The sequence below is a fragment of the Oryx dammah genome, unplaced genomic scaffold (assembly GCF_014754425.2).
Source record: "Oryx dammah isolate SB20612 unplaced genomic scaffold, SCBI_Odam_1.1 HiC_scaffold_29, whole genome shotgun sequence".
Classification (NCBI taxonomy): domain Eukaryota; kingdom Metazoa; phylum Chordata; class Mammalia; order Artiodactyla; family Bovidae; genus Oryx; species Oryx dammah.
In genome coordinates this window covers 62,485,008-62,506,630 of record NW_024070213.1, presented here as the reverse complement: position 1 = coordinate 62,506,630, position 21,623 = coordinate 62,485,008, and positions in this window count along the sequence as shown.

The window sequence follows — 21,623 nt, the reverse complement described above, 5'->3', positions numbered from 1 at the left end:
TACTTCTCACCTCATCCTATCCCTATCTTCTGATATTATTCATTTATTAGCAACAGGACCCCCTCTCATGACCATGCTAGCAATTGTGAGGCATGATCTATGCTAGATACTATATATGGCACTCATCATCAATTTTCAATCTCTTCCAAGAAGCCCGCCCACCCCAACCCCGCCCCTGGATTCTAGGACTCAGAGGCTGAACACTCCAATTCCTAGACTCTCTTGCAGCTATGATTCTGGATACAATATAGGTTCTGCTAGTAAGATGCACTTGTATGAGATCTGAAAGCTAGAAAACAGGTAGAATACTTATTTTTTCAGTTGTGATTGGGGAGACAAAGCCAACATGAGTATTGGCAGTAGGAAGTTACAAAAAGTGAAGTCACTTAATCGTATCTGACTCTTCGCAACCCCATGGACTGTAGACTACCAGGGTCCTCCATCCATGGGATTACCCAGGCAAGAGTACTGGAGTGGGTTGCCTTTTCCTTCTCCAGGGGATCTTCCCAACCCAGGTCTCCCGCAATGCAGGCAGACACTTTACCATCTGAGCCATCAGGGAAGCCCCAGGAAGTTACAAAAGCAGTAAAAATGGCAATAGGAGTAGCTCCCTGACATCAAGTCACAGCTGGTCAAAGAGTCCAGAGGACTACCTCCAGGCCTTCCAGTGATTTTTAAGCACCCAGTTCCTTGTAGTAAATCCCTTTCAGGGTAAGATGCCCTGTTGACTGCATTGAACTCTTACTGATATGCATACCATGCAGCTTTCTTTTTTTAAGCCTTTGCTGATTACCTGCTACTTTTCTTTTCTTTTCTTTTCTTTTTTTATTCATTCATCCACTCAACTAGCCATGGACATTTTCTGAGTGAATGGATAAGTGGTGAAGAAAACAATGTCTCAAAGGAAAGAAAAGGATTTTTGTTTTTGATAATATCCTTACAGGTTCTCCAAGTGGGGTAACCAACAGATGGAGAAGTCCAGGGCCTGTGATGCAGGAGAAAAGTCGAAAGCTTCCTTCACTACCCTGACTGCTGCCAGGGAACTGTCAGGTGAAGGGTGGTTGCTCTCACTGTTGATTACCCTGAGTCTGCAACTGCACTCATCACTTTGAATAAGTCAAAGTCATGAGAGAAGGTGAAGAGGAGGATGTGAGGGTTAACTCAACTCTTTCATAAATGCTTTTCAGTGGGAAAGAAAATGCAATTTTATGATCATAATCTTCAACATTTCAGTAACTACCATAGTACTTTAAGGTCAGTTTAAAAGCACAGAATTATTTTCAACACCTCTGCTTGCTTCAGCAAAATTCAAGAAGAAAAAAAAAAAAAAGATATTAGCAGGACTTCCTCAGATGTGACTTTTAAAAACTTGACCCTTCCAAATCACTCCAGCAGAGCCCTTCTGGACTCCAAAGAGGCATAGAAATTTGTGGCTACTTAAACATTTAGTGTTAACTAAAACTGGCATATTAGCTTTCAATAAACTTTATGATAGAATTGCTATGTGTATACTTGATACTACAGTAGAGCCTCAACTACAATCAAAGTATTGGGACAGTTATGCCCATTTTTACAACATTTGGATCAGAATTTTATTTTTTTAAAGTGATTATGTTTATGGAAGCTGGGGCTTTATCATATTGCTATTAATAGTAATGTTAACAGAGCTGGGGTGCCCAGGGCTGAGTGAAGCATATCCCCCAAGATAACATGTTTTCTCTGTGTAAAAATCGGATTTTCTGCACACACTGTAAGCAGACTGAGCACCGCCTCCACTTTTCTGCACATCTCCCACAGGACTGAGAACAGTTCAGGGTACCAAGTTGGCATTAGCATGACCTTCTTGCTAGAGGAAATGCTCCAATGTGTGTTTATCAGTAAAAACACTCTGCATCTGAAAACCTAGTTATTCTTGACTTGATAATGCTCTCGCCTCTTCCAGCTGTTTGTCATACATGTCCTGCTACAAATTAGAGGGTGCCCTGACCCCCCAGGATAGTCCTTGGTGAACTATAGGACATTAAAATCATGAGTCTGGTAGAGATAAAAATGGCTTCCCCAGCTAATCTCCTTTTTCTCCCACAGTCTCTGTTCTACCTGAATCGTGTATCACTGCTCTCTGAGCTGTTTACGAGCCCATAATCAGGTCTCACTCTCTCAGTGTCACATGCCTCTATTACCCAGCCATTCATTCCACCATCATGCATTAAAGACCCACTATATGTCAGGCACTGGTGAGAAGAGTAGAGCATGTAGCTAAGAGGACAGGCTGTGAAGCCAGTCTGCCTGGATGTTCATAACCTAGCTCCACCTATTACTAGCTGTGTGACATCGAGTAAGTTACTTAACCTCTCTGGGCCTCGTTCCTTATTGATACAATATAGAATAAATTAGCACTTAGCTCACAAGGGTATTTGAAGGATTAAAGGAGCTAATAGACATTTTTTTTTGGATAGCATTTGGTGCACAAAAAAATGCACAATAAATAGTACAAGCCTTGGGGATACAAAATTAATTAAGTAATCCTGTGTGTGTGTGCTAAGTCACTTTAGTCATGTCCAAATCTGCAACACTATGGACTATAGCCCACCAGGCTCCTCTGTCCATGGGGATTCTCCAGGCAAGAATACTGGACTGGGCTGCCATGCCCTCCTCCAGTGGATCTTCCCAACCCAGAAATTGAACCCGTGTCTCTATGTCTTCTGCGTTGGCAGGCAGGTTCTTTACCACTAGCACCACCTGTGAAGCTTTCCTACCCTCAGGGAAATCACAGTCTAGTAAGGAAAGAAGATGGTCCACATTACTTACAGTATCACTGTTGCGACAAAGGGAAGCACAGACAGGGTAAAATGTTCAAATTATGAAAGAAGACAAATATGTGATATCACTTACATGTGGGATCTAAAATGATACAAATGAACTTATTTACAAGATAGACTCACAGACTTAGAGACCAAACTTATAGCTACCAGGGGGAACAGTGGGAGGGAGAGATAGATTGGGAATTTGGGATTGACACATACACACTGTTATATTTTAAATGGATAACAAAGGACCTAGTGTGCAGCACAGGGCACTCTGCTCAATATTATGTAACAACCTAAATGGAAAAAGGATTTGAAAAAGAACAGATAACACGCATATTCATAACTGAATCACTTTGTTGTACACCTGAAATTAATACAGCTTTGTTAATCAACTATACTCCAATATAAAGTTTAAAGCTTTTTAAAAAGAGAATAATAAAGGGCTTCCCTGGTGGCTCAATCAGTAAAGAATCCACCTGCAATGCAGGAGATATGGGTTCGATCCCTGGGGCAGGAAGATCCCCTGGAGAAAGAAACCCACTCCAGTATTCTTGCCTGAGAAATCCCATGAAAGAGTCGGACTCAGCAACTAAATCACCACTGAATAAATAAAATAAAAACCAACAAGGACCTACTGTATAGCACAGGGAACTCAGCTCCATATTCTGTAATAACTTCAATAGGAAAAGAACTTGAAAAAGAACAGACACTCACATATGTATAACTGCATCACCTTGCTGTATACCTGAAACTAACACAACATTGTTAATCAAATATATTCCAATATAAAATAAAAAATTTTAAACAGGAAAAAAAAAAATAGACTGCATGGCTGGTAGACTTCCTACAGGAATCAGTATTTGAGCCAAGCTCTGACCAAAAAAGTATGGAGAAGACATTCTAGCCAGAGGCAGCAACATCATGAATGCCAGGAGGCAGAAGGCTGAACCAGCCAGAGGAATGACCGAAGCTTCAGTGCAGCTGGAGAAGCTGACGTCAGAGGGGCTGATGATGACAGAACTTACATGCCACCCTAAGGGCTGCAAACTCTAACAATAAAGTCAGAGGTACCAATGAATGACTTACATTTTGAAAAGATCGTTATGGCCTTAGGGTAGAAATTAAAGATGTGTCAGGCAGCTGCACATCTCAAGATCTGCAGAAAAGGACAGGAAACAGCCACCCTGTCCACTTTCCCATTATCTGTTGTCACTGTACTCAGTAGGGCTTTCCCAAGGACCTGCTGTTTGCCCTCTCACTAAGTAAACTCAATGAAGTGTACTCAAAATAGTAACATTAACACGCGGACTCTAGATTCCATTATACATGCTAGAGTTAAAGAGAATTTCAGACCATCTATATTTGATCAGCTCTACTAGGAAACTAGTAATGTGACAACCTCCATTGTCCTGTTAAATTTCCCTTCATTCATGAGGTGAGTCTGCCCAAAGATCCAGGTGAGAATCGTAACTCTATTTTTAACTTTCTATTCTTCCCAAGTGAAACAGGTTAATTATATTTCAGAAGTAACCTTTTCCTTCCTTTAGATTGGTAATGGTGTCAAATCATTTCATAATGGATAATAAAATTCCCATTAGTATTATGAATTATATTAATATGAATCTTTTCCAAAGTCTTAAAATGTTTTAGCTGATATTTTAACTGCCTTAAAATTATAGTATAAAGTGCTTTCTTTTAATTCTCTCATAGTTCAATCCCAGCGCATCCCAAAGTGATGATCTGTACTGTGTTAGTTCAAGCCCGCTCTCTTACATACTTGGTAGCTCTGTAGCTATGCCCTTGCCACTTCTGTTCTTGTATATTCAGGTCTTTACATTGCAAAAACAAGACTTACTTGTCCAAGAAAGCTGCTTACAACTCAGAACACTCAATGAATGCCTCCTAGGGCAGTAAATATTAAGTGGAGAAAAGAATTGCCCCCAGATCAAGCGAATTTAAATGTCCTTTGCTATGTGATTGTTTCTGGTCTCTCATTATAAAACGTAACAGAACATAGTCATAGCAGTGACTTCTCATCACTTTGATCATAGTCTACTGGTTAGAAGAAAGGCATAGATTCCACCCATAATCAAAGGGAAGGCGTTCAAGGGCATGACTCATCGGGGTTCACCTTAAGGATGGGCCTGACACATAGGTGCTTAAGCTACTACTTTCTAGCCTGCAGTGCATCCTACTTTTCTATTCAAAATAAATATAGAGTACAAATAATCTTATTGCAATTTAAAGTTATTAACACAGCATCTGAAATAATATTATTTTAAAAGAAAAAGAGTAAGTACAATTAACACACTTCCTCCTGTGTTTTGAGACACCCTGCTGAGGCTTAATAATTGTGGAGGGCTGGCTTTGGCATTTTTCAGAAAAGCAAACAGGATAGATAGTCAGAGTAGAAGAGTACCCATCTGCAGGGCCTCCCGCTTACCTTACTTAAGTCGGCAGAAGGCATTTAGCTCACGAATTCACTGGGTTTCTACAGTTCTGAAACCCACTGTGTTTCTGAGTATCTGCAGTTATACCGCCTTAGCAGGCTTGCACATTCTGTATAAATCTATCTGAGGAGGTCCTTCAAGGCGTTAAGCTTCTCAGTGCTGAGGCAATCAATGCAGCCTTTATCAAGAAATCCCTGATGAGATTCTCTTTGTTGAATTCAACCTCAGCAGGAAAAAAAAAAAAAAAAGGAATTTATTCTTCACAATGTAATTTTCCAGAACAATTCCTAAATTTCTTAGGAATATTTGGTAAGTTGACAATGGAAGATTGGATCAGTTCTGCTCTGGATATACCACGACTAAAATCCTTAAGAATATGGCAAATCAGAACTGAAAACCATTCATAGTGCATAGTGTTGATCCTCATGACTTTTGGCTTTGCAAAAACCAATTTGAGGAAGAAGGGATTACCAGAGGTCTGATTTTGCAGCTTTTAACATAGGTTCCCCTGGAGTAGGAAATGGCAACCCACTCCAGTATTCTTGCCTGGAAAATTTCATGGACAGAGGTACCTGGTGGGCTGCATGCAGTCCATGGGGTCACAAAGAGTCAGACAGGACTGACCACACAAGTACTGGCACTCGTAGCACAGGTTTAAAAAAAATTTATGCTTCGCTTTCACCAGAGTGCAAAAAAGCAAGGGCTGTGCTCTCTTTCTCTTGCCACCTCTCCTTTTCACTGCTAACATTGCCATTGGACACATGACCTTCTTAAAGGAATGCTCCGAATCACCTGAGAAATCTACCCAAAGTAAAGACTTGAGGTAATTGTCACAATGAATAAAACCAAAGCAGAAGCCCCCAGACATCTTCTATAAAAACTAGAGTTGAAACAACTTTTTGCTTTAATAATAGATAGTTTGAAAATATTGGAAGGAGAAACAATTAGAATTTATTTTTTAGATAATAATCTCAAATATCTCCATTACTTAATATATTAACTAAATGTAATAAGAAAAAACGAGCCAAGATTCTGGAAGGTGACCATCTCTTCTGCCTTCATCCACTCAGTCAATATCAACAAGTCTGCAAGTTTCCCTGCTGAGAACTTAGAAACTGCAGTAATGAGTTGTACAGCCTCCTAGCCCTGCACGTTTATGTGATGTGCTTTATGAAATACGTACTCAATTCTAATGTATACTAAATTAAATTAAAAGTGGACCAATAGTGTAATTCCATTGAAATATGTACATCTGTTTTCACACACATACTGTTGGTTTTACATAGAAAGACTGGACAGAGTTAAATGCATATTTCATTCTTTCATTTAATTATTATCTCATTTATTCAGGATGTGTATATTATTAGAGATCAATTGCATGTACAATCCTTAGTGAAGAATAAATGATAAAGTCATTTTTATTTTACTAAAAAAAATTGTTCCCAAAGGCCAACTTTAGCATGTAAAGTCTACCAAAGTATTTACTGATTATTTACTTTCATCCTCTATTTTGAGTCATTTTTAAAATAATGAAATCTTGCTTTCATATAGTACTTGATACTCAACATAGTCTTTAAAAGTAGAGAAGGCAACATCAGATTCCTGTATTTAACTGTCAGAAAAATCTGAGGCAGGCTTGTTCCTTAATCTCATGAACCTGTGTACATTGCGTGGTATGGCGGTGGAGGGGGAGGAGTGGGTTTGTGAAGAGGCATCAGCTTGGAGCACAACTTCCCGTGGGGATGAATACCTCTGTGCATTTTGGGGAACCTTTCTTAACTTCTCTTGGATTCAGCTTCTTTCATCTGTAAAATGGGTATAAATACTATTGCAGAGGTCAATACGAAGTGGGAGAACGTATTTGAAGCATTTTGCACATAGAGGGCATTGCTGCTATTACTTCACCAGTGAACTAAGGGTAATAAAATACCCACTTCAGAGGTTGCTGTGGAATCGCATTGGTAAATGCCTGAGGACGCATAGGCACAGCGCCTGATGTTCAATAGGTGTGCGTGCTTGGTCATTTCACTTGTATCTGACTCTGTGCGGCCCCGTGGACTGTAGCCCACCAGGCTCCTCTGTCCACAGGATTCTCCAGGCAAAAATACTGGGGTGGGTTGCCATGCCTTCCTCCAAGGGATCTTCCCCACCCAGAGATCAAACCCTCCTCTCCTGCATCGCAAGCAGATTCTTTACTGCTGAGCCATTAGGAAAGCACATTCAATAGGTATCAAGGGACATTTACTATAGGTAAACAAGCGTGCCTGTGTGTGTGTTTGTGTGTGTGCACGTGCTTACCAAAGTGTTTATCTTCCGAACTATCATACTGACTGAATTGAAAAGAACTAAATTGTTACACCTAGACAGCATATTAAAAAGCAGAGAGATCACTTTGTCAACAAAGGTCCATCTAGTCAAGGCTATGGTTTTTCCAGTGGTCATGTATGGATTTGAGAGTTGGACTATAAAGAAACCTGAGCGCCAAAGAATTGATGCTTTTGAACTGTGGTGTTGGAGAAGACTCTTGAGAGTCCCTTGGACTGCAAGGAGATCCAACCAGTCCATTCTGAAGGAGATCATTCCTGGGTGTTCATTGGAAGGACTGATGTTGAAGCTGAAGCTCAAATACTTTGGCCACCTGATGCAAAGAGCTGACTCATTTGAAAAGACCCTGATGTTGGGAAAGATTGAGGGAAGGAGGAGAAGGGGACAACAGAGGATGAGATGGCTGGATGGCATCACCGACTCAATGGATATGGGTTTGGGTGGACTCCGGGAGTTGGTGATGGACAGGGAGGCCTGGCATGCTGCGGTTCATGGGGTCACAAAGAGTTGAACATGACTGAGCGACTGAACTGAACTGAAATTGTTATGCTGGGAAATGTGCAAAATAAAAAGGCTAGTTTTGCCACATGTCCTACAATCTGTATATAACCTAATAAGATCCATGGGGCTTCCCTGGTGGCTCAGAGGGTAAAAAAAAATCTGCCTGCAATGTGGGAGACCTGGGTTGGATCCCTGGGTAAGGAAGATCCCCTGGAGAAGGGAAAGGCTATTTTGGAGAAGGAAATGGCAACCCATTCCAGTATTCTTGCCTGGAGAATCCCATGAACAAAGGAGCCTGGCAGGCTACAGTCCATGAGGTCACAAGAGTTGGACATGACCTAGTGATCCTGTTTCATTAAGATCCTATTTAGTTATCTTGTAAACAATGCCTGGCGAAGCTCTGAAGTTGCCACCATCTAACAGATAGTCTGCTTTCAGTTTGTCCCCTTTCCGAGCATTTTTCTCATGTCTTCGTCATAACACTTTGGTTCTCTCCCTCTCTGTGGGATCCAGGCTTGCGTACTTTGGCTCCTCATTTCCCCGGGTAGTTTTCATTCCCTAAACCTTTCAGTTCAGTTCAGTTCAGTTCAGTTGCTCAGTCGTGTCCAACTCTTTGTGACCCCATGAATCGCTGAATGCCAGGCCTCCCTGTCCATCACCAACTCCCAGAGTTCACTCAGATTAATGTCCATCGAGTCAGTGATGCCATCCAGCCATCTCATCCTCTGTTGTCCCCTTCTCCTCCTGCCCCCAATCCCTCCCAGCATCAAAGTCTTTTCCAATGAGTCAGCTCTTCGCATGAGGTGGCCAAAGTACTGGAGCTTCAGCTTTAGCATCATTCCTTCCAAAGAAATCCCAGGGCTGATCTCCTTCAGAATGGATTGGTTGGATCTCCTTACAGTCCAGAGACTCTCAAGAGTCTTCTCCATCACCACAGTTCAAAAGCATCAATTTTTCGGTGCTCAGCCTTCTTCACTGTCCAACTCTCACATCCATACATGACCACAGGAAAAACCATAGCCTTGACTAGATGGATTAAAAATACTGCATGAACGTGGTAGGGCAGTCAAGCTTAGCATAGTCATCACAGCATCCAGAGCTCTTCCTTCCCATTGCTCCACTAACCCTGCCTAGGTGTCTGCCCTCATTCACATGGCTCAGGGAAGCTCATCTCCAGTCCATCTTCTCGGCAGCAGGATGAAGAAAAGGAGTGGGAAGAAGGGCCACCCTCCTCTCTTTAAGAATGATTTTCATAAGTCATGCCTGTGGTTTTTCACATCTCACCGGCCAGCCCCTAGACACATGGTCACACCTTGCTGAAGGGGAGGTTTGGGATATATAGTCATTGTTTCAAAACCCAGAGGCACAGCTAAAAACCAAAGGTTCTATTGTAGAAGGAAAGGGGAAGGTGAATATTGAATCACAATTATTCCTCCCTGTCACACATTTTTTAGAAATCTGGTGATCATGAAACAACTCTGTCAAGAATTTTCTTTCAGTAAGGACTTGTGGAGTTGCAAGAGGGGAAACCAAATTAAACCTAAAAGAGGAACATAAGGAATGACCATTATGGATAGAGGTCGGCTGATAAAATGAAAAGACAAAAAAGTTAGTGCTAAAAATTTGAGCTTTACAAGGGTGTCTCAGTTACTTTTCTGCTAATTACACTGACTTTTCTAAAATTTTGTTTATTCTTGAATGTCAGCAAGACATGAGTTCTCCTGACTTTTATTTTTATGATTTGGGAAATGGCGATTTCCTTTTAGTGTAGCATTTACCCAGAATGAGTTTATATAGGACACTTAAGGGAGCTAGATTTGTCTGCTTCAGCCTACAAAGCTTTTCAGAGGAAAGCTTTTAACATGAACACCACTCATGTGTATATATTAACCTCATGAGGTATAATCACCCTTTGAAGTAGGTAAAGCAGAAATCATGACCCCAATATTTCTAGCCCAGAGACAGCTGGTATAATGAAAACTATGCTAGGTTAGGGGCCCTGAGGCCGGGGCTGTGGCATTGAATCTTCTTCTTTTCAGCCATTCGAACTCTGGCAAGTCAAGTAATCACTTTGTAATTTCTAACAATTTAATTGGTTGGAACAGAGGTGCAAGTGGAAACTGGCATGCTCAAGACACTGATTATTTTTTGATGGATTAATATAATATGGTATCTAATGGGGCTATCGATTTAAATACTACAGGGAACCTTCACTGAAAGGGATGTGTGTATTTTCTTAAAAGCAAGTTCAATAAAAACTGTCAATCTGATCCTGCTATAATTGGCACAGCACCAAGCTGAGTATCAAAAATATATCCAACCCAGATTGTGGCCTTTTTTTAGCAATAGGTGTCTCACAAAACCACAGGGTCCATTTCGTGCTTATAGTGAGCTATTCCTCTATTTTTCATGACAGGTGGGAACAGGAGTCCACAAGAGTCCTTTTCAGACGTGTGCTACTCTAACTTGTCTCCTCTTCCTGTGTGAAGCCTGAAAATTATTAAAAACGTGGATTTTATTTCTGAAGGTTTTGTGCTGCAAACATGTGCATTAAAACATTAAGGGACAAAATAGAGAGTAATCATTCACTAAACAAATACTCATTGAAGAGACAAGCATTTGCCAAACTAATGGGGACTATACGGGACGTATAAGGCCCCGGCCCTGTCCTCAAAGAGGAGACAACCCAGCAGGTGAGACCAGCACACATACACAGAGTTACAAATGGGCACAAACAAGCCTCAGTGGAGAAATGTGGAGAAGGGGTCACCACTTGGGCTGGACTGATGGTTACAGGTGGTGGAGGAGGACAGTCAGAGAAATGATGTAAAATGGGGAATAAACAGCTTGGGGTCTGGGCTCAGAAGGGCTGCTGGAATCATGGCTTTGCTGCATGGTAGCAAAGTGACAGAAATTAACAATATTATAATAATTAATAATAACATGCTATGTGTGTGTGTGCCCAGTAGCTCAGTCATGTCTAATGCTACACGATACCATGGACTGTAGCCTGCCAGGCTCCTCTGTCGATGGGATTCTTCCAGGCAGGAATACTGCAGTAGGTAGCCATTTCCTCCTCCAGGGAATCTTCTTGACCCAGGGGTCAACCTTGCATCTCTTGTATTCCCTGCATTGGCAAACAGATTCTTTACCACTAGTGCCACCTGGGAAGCCCCTGTTTGTCTTTATTTTTGAGGTTCTGAAGTACCCTCCAGCTTTTAAAGACACAAGTAGGATCCAACTGAGGAACAAGCCTGTCTCATTTCTTTTTTTTACTTTTAAATCTCCAGTTTATTTTATATCTCCAGTTAGTATGCCTCTGCCCTTGAAAGGTACAAATGGCACCACAGAGATGCAAATGACCAAGGTGGATGAAGGGATCACTGAAGATATTTCAAAATCCCACTGAAACATTTTTCTGAGAAAAAATATGCAAGGAAAAGCTACTTTGACTATGATATGAAATCCTTTTTTGGCAGATACTTTAAGGATTAAACAGAGATTAAACATTTACCCTCTTTAACCTCCAACCAAAAAGAAACTGACAAGAAATCTTAGGTACACCCAAATTAGGTTTGACCTAAGCACTGCACAATTCCTGAGGTGTTTTTCTTTAGCACAACATAGCCTGACTTGTGAATTCACCCAGGCTGTGAATGCCAGAATGTGAATGAAGCCCAACTATCTGAAGACTTTGAACTTAAGGCTTCAAGAGAGTGGCCCTCAAAAATAAAGCTTGTCCTCATCAAATAGCTACTTCTTAGCAAACCAAGGGATGCCAGAGAAAGAACAGAAAGGCAGAATAGAATCAAGCCCATAGGAGTTAATTTCATTTAGTCAGTCCTTTATCCTCTGCCCACTTTTCAGAAAACTAGATGGACAAAAAAATGATACTGTTGAAAAACAGCAAAGAATCAACAACTTGTCTTTTTCCCAAAGAAAGCCTTTGAAAGCTCATTCTGATTTTGGTATGTAATGATTTTCATGCTTTCTTCTGTTATTCTTGGTTTATGGAGGGCTTTTTTTTTTTTTGGTAATATAGGAAGAATTGTATTGTTTTCTTGATCTTCTGTCCCTCAAGTTCATTTCACCTACTTCAGTGTGCTATAAAACTGACTAAACAGTGAATAAATTGAACAATGAGTTACCATAGTGTCTTATTTTCAACAGCTGCGATGACTGGTACTAAAGCCTTATGCTCATTGCGGGAGAACTGATTTTTCCCCAACTCTTGCTAAAGAAAAGCTACCTCAGCCACCATGGAGATATAGTTCCCCACGTAACCTGAGTGGAATGTCATTTCAGGAAAGCAGGATATCACAACATTCTTTGTTTTTTATCAACACACAGGTAATTTGAGGCTAAAGAAATTACAGATTAGAATCTGACTCATCTTCAGAGCAAGAAAAATAATGCCAATTAAGCAACTGATTTTGTTCTATATAACAATATTTTGAAATATGGATGTGTTGGGCAAAAATCCTTTAAAAGGTTGTGTTGGCAAATTTTGTATAAGCTGCAAAAAATGTTGTTTCTACATTAAAGGTAGCTCTATATTTTAACATATTAAGGGGTGTATAAGAGGTTGTAGTGGTAATGGTGGTAATGGTGGAGGTGATGCTCACTTTTAATAAATGAATTACCTTTGATTTGTTTTGTTTTGTTTTTTTTTAAAGTTAGGAAACAGAAGATGAACCAGAAGGAAAGCAGCAGGCCTAGGTTACTTGGGAAATTCACAGGACTCGAATTTTGTGTTAGAAATATTGCACAGAGGTAGTAAGTCTAGCCAGAATATGGTCTTCTGAGGGCTAGAACATTATATTTCTATGAGACATGCAGATGAAATAGCATCTAAATAATCAGATACTGGGAATATCACAAATGAATTTGTTAGAATTTTATTTGCTAAATGGGTGATCTTGGGCAAACTATTTGACCTCTTTAATATTCAGTTTCTAGTCAGTAAATGGGAATAATTGTATCTACCTCAAGGGCTGTTGCATCATTCAAAATAATTAATAAATGTAAAATACTTAGCCCATGGTAAGCACTGAACAAATATCAATCTCTTCCTCCCTTGCCCCTATTTTTCTTCTAGCATTCTCATTTTTTTCCAATAATGTTGTCTTGGTATAAGGATTAAATGTCTTGGAAACACTAATAAAACATATTGAATAGTTCCATAAATTAATTCAATATAAGACCTATCTTCAGTTGTACAACACTTTATAAGCTACAGACACATAAGACTTAATATGTTAAAAGAACAGAACCTCCTCAGAGACAGATCTAAGCCACACCTAAATATCTAAATATTTGATTGTCTTTCTTCTATTCTATTCAGCACATTGCTTCCATCATTTGCTCAATCAACATCTGATCTCAAGAAAAAAAAAAAGAAATTGATTAGATACTACTTCTTAATAACACATGAAACTTCAGACAAAGTTATTAATTTGGGATTAAAAAAGCAATTTTATAAATATAAGTAACATTTCTATTCTATCCCTCTCCAAGAAAAGAGTACCTCACCTAATAACGTGTGCCTCTGAGATAAATGAATGCATTAAAGCTCTTAACACCCCATTGATGGACTACAAATGGTCACAATACAGGATAATATTTGAACAATAATGATTTGTGCTTTCTTCTTAAGTGTAAGCTGATCGCAAAGGCTCCCAGACCACACGAAGTAAATAGCTAAAGGGTCATGAATCTTAATAGCTTCCAAATCAGAAAGATCTGCAACTTATACGCTCTGACCGGAGTGTGGATGGAATGTATAAATATTAATAGGTCTGGCAGAGCCTCTGCAGACAAGCTGTCTAAAATTTCACAGGAAGAAGATTGAAGTTGCAGTGTACAAGGCAGACATGAGCCTCCCACCTGGAAATGAACTGTCAGCATGTGTGTAAATACATTTTTCCTGAAGCAATATTTAACACCCGGTGCTGCCCTGACACCCAGCAACGCGATGCATTGATACTTAACTCCAGTCCATTATTTAAGATTATGAACATGCAGACCAGGTTCAACTCTGGAAACACTAAGACAGGAATCCTAGTTTTCAGAATCTCAAAATACAGCATGGTAAACAGCAGAAAATCCCTGGAAGACTCTAAAACAGTACTCAGCTCCCCAACTCAATGACTTGCTCTCTATTGGGACATGCCTTGGTTCTGTAACATCCTGTTCTCAATGGAGAGGACACACAGGCGTTAATCGACCCAATCAAGGTAGAGAGATTTCATAATGCCATCTGCAACAAAATGTATAGACCTAGAGATTATCATACCAAGTGAGGTCAAGGAAGAGAAAGACAAACACCATATGATATCAGTTATATGTGGAATCCAAAATATAATACAAATTAACCTATCTACAAAGTAGAAATGGACTCAAAGACATAGAGAACAGACCTATAGTTGGCAAGGGTGGGGGTGGGGGAGGGAAGGATTGGGAGTTTGAGACTAGCAGATGCCAACTTTTATATATAAAATGAATACCCAACAAAGTCCTACTATATCACATAGGGCACTATATTCAATATCCCATGACAAACCATAGTGGAAAAGAATATGAAAAAGAATGTATATACATATATATACATTCTTACATATATATATATATACACCTTTTTAATTTTCATATATATATTTATATCTGAATCACTTTCCCATACTGAAGAAATTAACACAACATTGTAAATCAACTATACTTCAATAAAATAAAAATTTTTTAAAGAGAGAGATTTTAGCTTTACATTATGAATAGTACAAAGTAAAGTAAAGTAAAGTGAAGTCGCTCAGTTTTGTCCGACTCTTTGTGACCCCATGGACTGTAGCCCACCAGGCTCCTCCATCCATGGAATTTTCTAGGCAAGAGTACTGGAGTGGGTTGCCATTTCCTTCTCCTGGGGATCTTCCTGACCCAGGAATCAAACCAGGGTCTCCCACATTGCAAGCAGATGCTTTACCGTCTGAGCCACCAGGGAATCAACCTGAATAGTACAGTGAACAGTAAATGATAACCACTAGTAAAAATGATACCAGAAAGAAGAAAATTAACTGTAAAATAAAGTCTTTGTTGAGCAATAACGTTTTTCTGTTGTCTAACCCATAGCATCCTGGAAAGCATAAAATCTGTATGTTAACTTTTCTCTACTTTTTCCTGTAAACTGGAAATCTCTCAGAACCAAGTATGGGAACCCTACTTTGTTATTCACATGTGAAAGGAAAGAATTAACAGAAATATGTGGTATTCTTAGGAGTAGTGAAGAAAATTTGGTCATATTAGAAAATAATCCATACTTTCCCTTATTTTTCAACATTTGTGAGGGAAAATATACAGCAATATTAATTTTGAAATGGTTTAAGGGTGTTTCTGTTTGTATTTTCATGAAAAGAATGAGATTTAAAATTTTAAGTCTCAACTCAATTCTGACTTCCATTGAACTTGGACAAAAGCAAAACCAAAAATTTCTCCCCTCCTTCCAAAAAGAATAGTATTGATCATTATTTGCCCTCAAATGAGAGAGACAATGAAGCCCTCAAGCAAAAGCAAATACTCCTTAGGATGAAGGATTTAGTAATTTGATTCCTGCTAAAGATTTATCAAAAATTTGTCTTCACCAACTTGAGACTCTCAAAAGAAATCACTTGAGATGTGTTAGATTTTTCAAACCAAAGGCTATCATGGACAGCCAAACCAACAAAGCCTCACCTACCACCTTTTCACAGAAAGGCAAGTTTAAAAAACTAAGTATCACCCCAAAATAATTCAAGCTGAAAGCAAAATTAGAATCCAAACAACAGTCTTAAAAGTGAAAGTGAAGTCGCTCAGTCGTGTCCGACTCTTTGCGACCCCGTGGACTGTAGCCTACCAGGTTCCTCCATCCATGGGATTCTCCAGGCAAGAATACTGGAGTGGGTACCACTTCCTTCTCAAGATCACCCCCAGCCTTGTCAGCCAAAGAATGTACTATGAGGTGCCATCATTGGATCCGTTATGTGCTGCCTTTACTGCAGGGAAAGCTCTAGTTCATAAACAAATGAGCTTCTGGGAAACTGGGCACATAACTTGATCCTTCCACTTGGTTTCAGACATATTTTGTTTTCATCTCCAGTAGATTTTCCAACATGAATTATTCCTAACACTTTAGTTCTAAATTCCTCTGTCTTTTTCATTCCTCCTCTAGCATCTCTCATAACTATGGGAGAACCCATGCGTGTGTGCTCAGTTGCTCAGTTGTGTCCAACTCTTTGCCACCTCATGGACGGCAGCCCACCAGGCTCCTTGGTCCATGGGATTTCCCAGGCAAGGATACTGCAGTGGGTTGCTGTTTCCTTCTCTAATGGTAGAACCCAAGGAACTCCATTATCTGCTTGTAATGTTTGGAATTTTTTAAGCTGCAACATACCTGTGTGGACATTTAATAAAGACTTAGCAACTTTCAATTGCCCAAGAAAATTCCAACTCTACTAAAAAGAGATAGATGTTCCTTGAAAGTGTGACATGAAGTATAATCCTGGCTAAACCACATTTGGCAATCAAAATCCTAGAATGATTAGTACTTCAGTCATCCCTCAAATTACAGATTTGTAAGATTAGATTTGCAGTCCAAAGTTGCCAGCCTTTAGCCTGCCACCTGCAGATAAAAGAACAGTCCTTAGAAGTCATTGCCGGAAGTCTTTAAGTATCAATTGTGACCATCCAGGGTCTTAATGTCCTTCTGGCTTTTTATATTTATAAAATGCCTATCTTTATCTCCCTAACTTCTGAAACTGGTTCTATTTGAGAGATGTGCAGAGCACCGGTATGTTTTTATCCCCAGGTTTCAATTTCCCGTCTATAAAGACAACTTCAATCTCAACTTAAATGTGGCCTTTTTTTGATATGTATTGATGCCCTTGTTCAGGATACAGCAGCTAAAATAAAGATTTGTAGATATTCTTATGCTCCATTTCTTAAAAGTACAAGTATCAGTGGTCCATCAGCACAGAATTACATTTCTGAAATTTATGATCACAGGCCTGTGTATCCCAAAGGTTTTCTTGTCCTGGGACAATTTCAAAGCCTGGATAGAATCACCCTCAGCTGAACCACAATTGCCAGTTATTACCAAATATTCCTTTTGTCATCAGGCTTTTCACTACTGCACAAAGCAGATGCTTTGGCAGATGGGGGAATGAACTGATAACTGGCTGTCACACGTACTGAAAGCATTAGAGCACTAACAAGCCCACAAGTTTACTACACAGTGAAAATGGTTTAGAAACGCTGTACTAGAATGTCCACGCTACATGATTGAGCTGAGTCTTTATATTTAGAGACATACAAGGGTCTACTCAAGTAATCACAGCTGATAAGCTCTCTTACTCTTCTGTTCATCTGTTTTAAATTGGTCAGAATTCAACTGAATATCTTCTGTGCACCCCAAGACACTCCAGAATTAGGATATAAAATAGTGCACCCATATGTAAGCAAGTAGTAGTAGTGTTAGTCATTCAGTCATGTCTGACTTTTTGCAACCCCATGGACTGTAGCCTGCCTGACTCCTCTGTCCATGGGATTCTCCAGGCAAGAATACTGAAGTGGGTTGCCATTCCTTTCTGCAGGGGCTCTTTCCAACCCAGGTCTCCTGTATTGCAGGCAGATTCTTTACCATCTGAGCTACAGGGAAGCCCAGTAGCTTATGTAGCCCTATGTAGGCAAACAGCTTCATAATTCCCCAAGTCAATAGAGCACTCTGGTGTCCTCTTTGTAACTGACAATTCTCCTACAGACTCCAGAATTAGTGCAAAAGTGATTTTACTGAAAATTGATTATAATTATGTCCTTCAGCATATTCAGAACTTATTTCAACCAGAGAGTTTCCAAAATCATTGTGCCTCTTCTTTTCACTTTTCAAAATATACATATTAAACTACATTTTACACAATGCTTTCAAGCATAAAGTTCAAACAGAGAAATACACTGGTTTCCCAGAATAAGCCATTAAGACAGTCCTTCAATGTCTAGGTAATACTACTGGGCCTATGCTGCTGCTGCTGCTGTTAAGTCGCTTCAGTCGTGTCCGACTCTGTGCGACCCCATAGACAGCAGCCCACCAGGCTCCGCCGTCCCCGGGATTCTCCAGGCAAGAACACTGGAGTGGGTTGCCATTTCCTTCTCCAATGCATGAAAGTGAAAAGTGAAAGTGAAGTCACTGAGTCGTGTCCAACTCTCAGCGACCCCATGGACTGCAGCCCACCAGGCTCCTCTGTCCATGGGATTTTCCAGGCAAGAGTACTGGAGTGGGGTGCCATTGCCTTCTCCGTACTGGGCCTATATTTACATATATTTACATATAAATTAGGCCCAGCACATCAAACAAAAATGTCTTGACTTTAGATACTATCATTAAATTCTGCACAAAAACTTTATATTATTTACTTTAATAATTAATATGCCTGAATCTGCATTTAATTCAATATCATTTTTCAAAGTTTTTCTTTATATTTTATGAAATATGGCCCCTCATACTAGCTTAAGGTATTTTCCCAATATTTCAGATATTCTTATATTGTTGCTATTAATATATTTAAGGGTTTTTTTTCAAACATGGTTGGAATGAAGTTTGGTGACTTGCCTGCATTAAGTAGCACCAGATACTTATAAGCACAGGTTCATCTCTATTTTACAAAGGAGGAAACTAAGGATCAGAGAGAAGAAATGATTTCTCTACCATCATATGGTTAAGAAAGACAGAAAATATCTCCTAATTTACTCAATTTAGTCAAGCAAAACAGCCAAAAATATGGAAATTCAAAAACATAATAACTATTTCTAAAAGAAGCTTGGAATTCTGAACTTTGTCAAAATCAAAATAAATTACACTAGATGTGAATAAATATAGTATCTAAAATAGTATCAAGAGGGTCATCACTAAACTGTTATTGCAAGATGTTGTAGCATCTAATTAATTTCTTTCTCGTGAAGAAAAGCCATTTAATTATAGCCACCCTCACAGTGTGGTTAAAAATTAAATAATCTCTCAATATCATTCTTAATTATATTTGACTATCTTAATGGCAATATTTATTTTGACATGAATGTTAAAAACAAGATTGGCCCAAAAACAATATAGCAAAGAAGTGAAAACATGAAGATGGAGTAAAACTTTCTTAAATCTATATCTTAGTGATAGCTCACAGTGAACAGTGTCAGATTCCTGATCTCTGAAGGTTTAACTTCAGAACCAGGGATCAGGCTTGATCACTCAAGAGCTTTTGTATAGCAGAGTTTTATTAAAGTGAAAGGGGACAGAGAAAGCTTCTGATCCAGACATCAGAAGGAGGCCAGAGAATGCCCCCTTGGCTAGTATTAGCAAGGGAGTTATATACCTTTTAATTAATTATTACAATAAATCAAAAGAATGTCTCAAGTTTGTGAAAATTTTACCAGATCCACTCCCACATTTTACATTTTAGGATAACAGGCTTAGAACTTAACAATAGAAAGATCCTAGCAGACCCACTCCCATAATATACATTCTAAGATATGAGGATTAGTCAAAAGGTTTTCAGGAAGGAGAAACTGTCCTCAAGCAGGATACATTGTTGTTATATAATCCCTAGTACAGAGTTTAAACTGAGTTATTTGTTGTGTAATCATCAGTTCCAGGCTTAAAGAAAAAAAGCCATTTTATGTGACTAAGACTAAGGAATGTAGAGAAAAAAAAAATTTGTCCTTTCTTCCTCCTCGAGAAGCCCAGACCCCTCTCTCCTCGGGGACCTCTGGACTTCTTATCAACCTGCCTAGGAATTGACTCATAGTAAAAGTAATTTAGAAGTCTTAAATATATGCAGACCCTTGACCCAGCACTTCAACTTCTAAGAATGCATTCTAAATTAATCATTCTAATTCTGAGACAAAAGAATTTGAGCACAAATATATTTACTAATGTTTTATTTATGAGTAAAAATTGAATACAACCTAAATGGCAAAACATAGACAATGGTTCTATAAAATGATATAGTATATTTAATGTGCAGATCATGCAGTTAGCAAGATGGTAATTAAGTATACCTCATAATAGCAAACAAGTCCATATGGTATATATCAAGTTTTTAAAAGATATAAAAATAGACATACAAAATACAATACAAAATCCCCTTCTCCTCCCACCTTCAATCTTTCCCAGCATCAGGGTCTTTTCAAATGAGTCAGTTCTTCACATCAGGTGGCCAAAGTAGTGGAGTTTCAGCTTCAACATCTCTTTCCAATGAATATTCAGGGCTGATTTCCTTTAGGATTGACTGGATGATCTCCTTGTAGTCCAAGGGACTCTCAAGAGTCTTCTCCAACACCACAGTTCAAAAGCATCAATTCTTCAGCACTCAGCTTTCTTTATAGTCCAACTCTCACATCCATACATGACTACTGGAAAAACCAAAGCCTTGACTAAATGGACATTTGTTGGCAAAGTAATGTCTCTGCTTTTTAATATGCTGTCTAGGCTGGTCATAACTTTTCTCCCAAGGAGTAAGCGTCGTTTAATTTCATGGCTGCATAACTGAGCTCAGATCTTGGAAAAAACAAAAATCCAAAGAAGAAAGCTTTTCCTTGGGATCTACTTTTGCCTTAGGACAAATTCCAGAAGAGGCTGCTGAAAGCAAACCAACTGCTGACAATCTCATCACCTAGTGTTTCAAAATTTGGCAGCCAGAACTGCTAAAAGTAGGAGCTCAAATGAATCTGTAGTGTCTTGGGTTGGGAACCCAAAGACCTGAATCATATTCATAAGTGAAATCTTATGGATGACCCTGAAATTTTTTTTTATTCCTAAAATTGGAAAAAGATGATCCTAGATTACTAGTGCCCTCAGGTTCCTGAAAAAAGCAAATTCTCTCCAGTCAAGAAAAACCTTAGAAATCATCCAAAATTTCAAACTATTTCCACAAACAATTTTAATACAAAGCCTAGATAACCAGACAGGCAAAGATAGGCAATTACATGACCAAAAAAACAGCAAACAAGTGAAACAGATCTATAGGAGCTCTAGATATTTGAACTTTTAAAATAAATCTGCTTACTCTGTTCAAGGAGCTAAGAGACAATGTTTCATTTTCAGCAGAAAAGAATTGAAAAGATGTAGAGAAAATTTTAAACAAATACCAAAATTATGAACTAGCAGATTTAACAGCCCATTAAATGCAATCAAACAAAAATTAGTGAACTAAAAATCAGAAGAATCTAACCAGAATAAAGTATAGAACACAAAGGAATAGAAAATACAGAGGAGAATGTAACATAAGAGAATACATATACCTAACATGCTTTTAGTGGGAGTCCCAGAAAGAGGGGAAATGGCAAAGCAATTTTAAAATATAATGGCAAAAATTCTCCCAAACTGATGAAAAATATCCATTCATAGATTTAAGTGAAGTGAGTGAAGTCGCTCAGTCAGGTCCGACTCTTTGCGACTCCGTGGACTGTAGCCCACCAGGCTCCTCCATCCATGGAATTCTCCAGGCAAGAATACTGGAGTGGGTTGCCA